Raw genomic sequence first — 6,266 nt, forward strand, 5'->3', positions numbered from 1 at the left:
CTCATCTCATCCAGAATATAAAGAGATTGGATTGGAAAGAGAGTGGGGATGAATTCCCAGGCGGTGGTGGTAGTGGTGGGGGGCAGGCATCATCCCTGGAGCTCTGTGCAGAGCTGCCAGTGCTGCCTCATGAGCAGAGCTCTGGAAAAGGGCATCAGCCAAGGAGGGCAGGGTGGGGTGGGGGAACTGATGAATGAGTGTAGGCTAAGGAGGATCACAGAAAGTGCCCCAGAGTGTCCGTGGGTGTCGTGACATCTCAGTCCCAGTTTGTTTGGACTGATGATGTTTAAGCCCTGAAGATGATGGAAGTGGCTGACTGAAGTCTCAGCAGGTGCCAGTGTGGATGGCCCCTATGAAGAAGAGATACCCTGATTCTCACCCCAGAGCAACATGAGTGACCTTATTTACAGGAGAGAAGGAGCCAGGCAGGGTGGCATACTCTTATAATCCCAGTGTTTTGGAAAGCAGAGGCCAACCTGAACAATTTAGCAAGACCCTGATGCCTCAAAATAAAAAATAAAAAGGTCTGGGGATGTATTTCAGTATAAAGTACCCCTGAGTACGGTACCCCTTGATACAAAACAACAACAACAACTAACCCCTCGAAACCACAACAACGAAAAGATCAAAACCAAAAAAACAAAACAAAAAACAAAGAGAAGAAAGACCCAAATTGAATGACCCCTCGTGGAAGGAGTACTTGAAGCAGATATTAAATTGATTTGTAGAAAAAATAAATGTGACTGTATTTCTGCTACATTTGAGTTTGTAACTGAAATTCAAGTTCATCAAACATCTTATTAACAGTCATGGCATGTGGTCAAAGGAGTGTCAGAAAGTAGAACTTTAATTTTTAAGCTTTAATCCCTCAACTCAAAATTCAGTTTTTCTTCATGTAACCAAGGCTAAGAGAACGATTTGGATATTTACATTTTTTTTAATTTTTAGAAACATGTCAAGTTCAACTTTTAAGGTAATAGGCTTTTGCATTCAGTTTACTAGCCGTATTACAACAATATTTATAATATATTTGCCTTTCTCCTTCTTCCTCCCAGGACTTCCCTTGTACTGATGTAAAACTCTATGCTACAAAATATTATTTTTAGATGAAATGGTCAAAAGTACTCTATTTTTTATTTTTTCATTTCTTTTGTAACCCAGGCAAGTAGTTGTTTAGGGAAGACTAGATGAAAGAGAAAAGAGTAAAATGCATTGATAATTTAAAAATGCTCATTGCCCTTTTACAGAAATTGTACATTAGAATGTACAGACACATTTTGTCTTAAATGTATGTATTTTTATATCCAACTTTTGAGGCTGCTCTCACATTGGTGGTCTGGATTGCAGTAGATGAATCTGAAGAATGTTCAGGTGTTCTGTTCCTACATTTTGAAGACCAATGAAGTTAGTTGATATATTAAATAAAGGTTTTTCTTCAGTGCAGTTGTGTGGCTGTGGTTCAGAGGCTGGAAGAAATTGGTATCACAGTCTCCATCCATCTCCCTTGATACCATCTTTAGTGAAAATTTCACCCTAAATTTGTAATAAAGCCTTTTGAGTTTATTGAACTAATTTCATTTTAATAAAACATCTACATGTATAGATAGTTTAATGGAAAGCTGGGGGAGAAGCACACTGGGAAAATCAAACCTGCTTCATAAAATCCCTGAAAAAAAAAAAAAAAACTCTGTAGTTTCCATATTGTTACAAACATAGAGGCACTCTTCTTTTTTGTGTGCCAATACATTTTATTGCCATAAAAAAAAAATTATCAACACGTTTTGTCTCTTTTCCTCTTGCTTGCCCAAATATTTTTTCTACCTTAAGCATTTTCTCCTCTTTTCAAACTATATAGGTACCTAAATGTTGGTTCATTTCTTCTTAAGTTTGCTCTGGTAGTGTGCCAGCCTGAGTCAGTTAGATCTCATGAAACAGCCATATCAAGGAACGGAACACTTGTACTCTATATTCTTTCTATTTTAATTTTTGCAACAACACACACATCCTCTTTTTCTTAAAAAGAGGTAATATATCAAAACCAGATATTTAAGTATTCTTATATATAAGACATACAAGAATGATACTAGTAACTGGGTATAGCTGTGAATATTTCAAAATAACATTCTTAAAATTGAAAAACAATCTGGTTGAATTCTTAAAAATTTATCATCTGTGATGTAAAAATGCAAGATTATATTATTTCTGTGTACCCCCTCTAGCTCTAAATTTCCGTTTTGAAACCTTAGTATAAGTAAAATTTGGTGAATTATTTTTGAAAGCAGTTTGGGTCACAAACATGCATATTATTTTTCTGGGAAATAATATATAACAATTAGCACTCTGTTCTTTAGAATTTTGAGTCATTCTGAACCATGAGTGATTCACTGTTTGTTCATTTTTAGTTCGTGTTAGATGAAGATTCACAAGGTGCAAAAAAAGGAGACATTACCCCAGAACAAATTTTAGTTTCTAAAGTTTGAATGAATGTTTCTAATAATAAAAATATTACTCACTGATGCTGAGGTGAAATATTATAGGAAAACAAGAGTAGTAGGACATTTTAGGTATATATTCATGAGTCTTAAGAATGGATCTCAACAGGATAAATTCAGGTTACTCTTTTTTAAAACTTAAAACTTAAGAATGGGTATTTTTTTTCCCTAAGATATTCTGACAACTAGGACAATTATATTTGTTGTGATTATTCTGCAGACTGACTATGGTCTAAAGTTTTGCTCAGAGAGAACCACTCATCCTAATTATTTGCCTGCCAAGGTTATCTGTTATATTTTAAATGATTCATATTTTAAATGATTTTCCTATGAGAAAAGTATGAGAAACAAAAATAGAACTCTTAGGAGTTGATGAAGTAGCAGTTGCCCTGGGACAAATCTCCTTAAGCAGTAGGATCAGTTAAGAAAAGGAAATAAATATTTACTGAATTTTCCTACTCTGTACTTGGCACTGTGCCAAACCTTTGGCAAATATGTGTGAAGTAAATTGTTCATGGACACTGTTCTGCATCTACACTGAAGTCATTTATATCTCAATTAAAATGTATGCTCCCTTTGTGCTCCTCTCCCCCTTTTTGAAAATGGCAATAACTTATGTATACTCCCATTAGCCAAAATTTTAAGATGGGAAAGAACACCAGTGATAATGGATTCATTTTGCTTCAAGTACAAAGTTATCAATAGTATTGTTCCAATGCATTTTCAGTCCAAACCACCTCCTACCTCCTTATCCTTGTCGCCACTCCCATCCCCAGGTCTGATATGCCAGGCCTTTCTCTCCAGAGCCTGTGCTTTGAGTCATACAGTCATGCAAGCTGCAACATATGCTGCCACCTCCTGGCACTTTTTGAAGAGGTGGAATCTGGTAGGAAAAGACTTCCACTTGGTTCACAAGCTATTTGCTAATATAAGGGCTCTTCATGTATTTATTCTCCCTTCTTGCTTAGACTCATCCAATTTGGGGGGAACAAATGAAAAATGCTTGGATAGGTCATCGGTTCTCCTAGTTTGTCCAACCTGATGGAATCTGAAACTTAACTGGTGATTCTGTTTTGCCATTTCATATGCAGCAGGGCAGTACTTGGTGGTTATGAAAAAACAGGTGAATTCTTTGATGAGTGCAAACTTCTTGCTGTTTATTCTATTCATACAAGTTTGAGTCAGAAACAGTGACATTCATCTGGAGCACTTAATCATACCACATCAAAACTAGGTGAAACATTTTTTGCCTCGTTGCTAGACATGCTTGCTTTAATTTTAATTGAAATGATCCAATTGAAATCGAATGTAATTGCCAATAAATGATATCATGTATATGAAAACCTTTAAGATTTTATTACTATTTCATATAAAATTGAGCAATATTAGTTTATTGGATTAAATTGCTGATTATTTCCAACATGTAAGGAATCTGAATTTTACGTATACAAAAATAGCTGGCCAAGAAAAATTTAACAGAAGGAACATGATTGATTCATTTTGAATTATGAGGAAAAGTCTTAATCCACATGCCTATTGCTTTCTTGGGAGAACAGTCAAAAAGAGAATTATCAAGGGTACTTTTTGCTTTGGTTATTGTTCAGTGGTTAGTACCTGCTATGAGGCCTCACATATTGTAAGCTCAGAAATGTCGACTGTATGAATGATTACTTTCTAGCTTTATTATGTGTAAAATGTCTGGTTCTTCAGATGAATTTATGAAATCATGTTTTAAACTTAACAGTGGATTGGCTATCACAATAAGCAAATGTGTTCTCTTTGCTGGACAAAGTGCGGTTCAGAGGTCAGCCTGGTTGGCATCATCAAGGAACTTATGAGAAATACTGAATTTCAGGTGTTAACCAAGACCCACTAAATCAGAATCTGCCTTTTAACCACATTCCCAGGTGGTTCATATGCATAGTAGAGTCTGAGAGATGCCTGAGCCATCATTATTATTTTTAGCTAGCTATAAAATCCATTGCCTCAGAGATTGCTGTTTTCCTAAATAAAATTATTCTGTGACCAGACTTTCCTATTTTCTGATTGAGTGTACACAAAATACGTTTTTCACAGCTTTGTTTCCTTTTTTCAATTCTAGGGTTGCTCAAGCTTAGAAAGTGTGTGAATTCCTACTCCCATACTGTGAATCAGGGGGCTTTTTATAAGGGAAACTCCCTTGTAGGGCCATCTGATTAAAACAATTTAAAAAACAATTGAACCAATGTTGGCTATTAAAACATTGGTACTTAGGTAGTTTTCTTGTTTAAAAGAATGCTTGTGAGGGTGCACAATCAGCACTACCCTTAAGGAAGATTTCCTGCCACAAAATGTTTAGAATGGCTCCTGAAAGAGAAAGTAATTATTTAACATCAGTTAGGTCTTAAAAAAAAAAAAAAAAAACTTTTTCTGAGATGATGTAAATTTATGGAGGGGGTTGGATCACTTGCTTGCTAATTTTTTATTTGCTTTTCAACTAATTGTTATTAACTCACATGCCTACTTTTTAATAGAAAGAACATTTTTCTGTTTTAACTTGCCTAAAGTTAGAAAAGTACTTACAGTGGTTGTTAATAATGTACTCTTCAATGGAGTCAAATGATCTAAACTAGGTATCTTCCAAGTCATCTCCTGTATACAAAGCCTCCTGTGCCTTGCATCTTCCGAGGGAAGGCAGGCTCAAGTTATGCCTGAGACTGGGCTGACTTCTGTCTGAGGACATACCCTTGGGATGGTCATGGAGCTGGTGGCAAGAGAAAGAAAATGCACTGGGAAGAATGGCACTGCCCACGGGTGTGCATTGCCCACATGTGACAAAGGCTTATCTTGAAGTTGTGCATCTGCCTGGCCTAGAAAGGGGCCAGCACATAGGAGGGGTGCAAAAAATGCTTGTAATTATGTTGTGGTGCATTTATGTACTGGTTTATAGTTTCATTTTTTTTTCATGAGAATGTGATTAGTGAGTGGGACTTGATATTTTCACTCGCAATGTCCCTGTGCCTAGCATATGACCTTGCAGGTAGCAATTGCTCAGTGTTGGTGAATGTCTAGGTGCTTGGTAATAGCTCAGGCACTGAATATTCTGGTTTTCTCACTTAATTCTCACAGTGCCCTTATAATGTAACAGTAACTAATATTTACTCTGCCAGTGTCCTATGTTCTAAGTGCTTTTCGTTTATTCACTCACCTGATGTTTTTCACAACCATTTGATATTTAAAAATAGGAATTACTGTTATAATTTTCCTTTGCAGATGGGGAAACTGAGGCATAAAAGGGTAAAGTTGCCTAAGGTAACACCCATAGAGAATCAAGGTAGGCTTGAAACTCAGTGGTTTGCCTCCAATATCCATGCTCTTCACCACTCTAATAGAGTTGCTCATTGGTTTTCCCATTTTGTGGGTGAGGAACTTCAGTTTTCAATAGATTTCCCATAATTGTACTTTTGTGGCAAACTGGACCTGAGATACCCATCTATATACTAAGGCTCTTCTCACTACACCACAGTTCTAGACATTTCATTATGACCCCAGAGACAGAAATTTCCAAGAAGAGTGTGTCTCCAATGCCAAAAAGGTCAAGGAGATTCATCATCAGAGACATAGTAAAAACTAAAACTCCCTGAAACTTCAACAAAGCCTTTTTAGGTATAATCCTGTAATATTCTTTGTGGCTCTGGTCAACACATTTTAAGAAAATTGTTGGGGAAAGCCCAACAATTACAAGGAAAAGGGATGTCAGGGCAGTTGTCTGTCTACTGGCATGGTAGCAAATGA

This window comes from Marmota flaviventris, chromosome 7, assembly GCF_047511675.1.
Source record: "Marmota flaviventris isolate mMarFla1 chromosome 7, mMarFla1.hap1, whole genome shotgun sequence".
Classification (NCBI taxonomy): domain Eukaryota; kingdom Metazoa; phylum Chordata; class Mammalia; order Rodentia; family Sciuridae; genus Marmota; species Marmota flaviventris.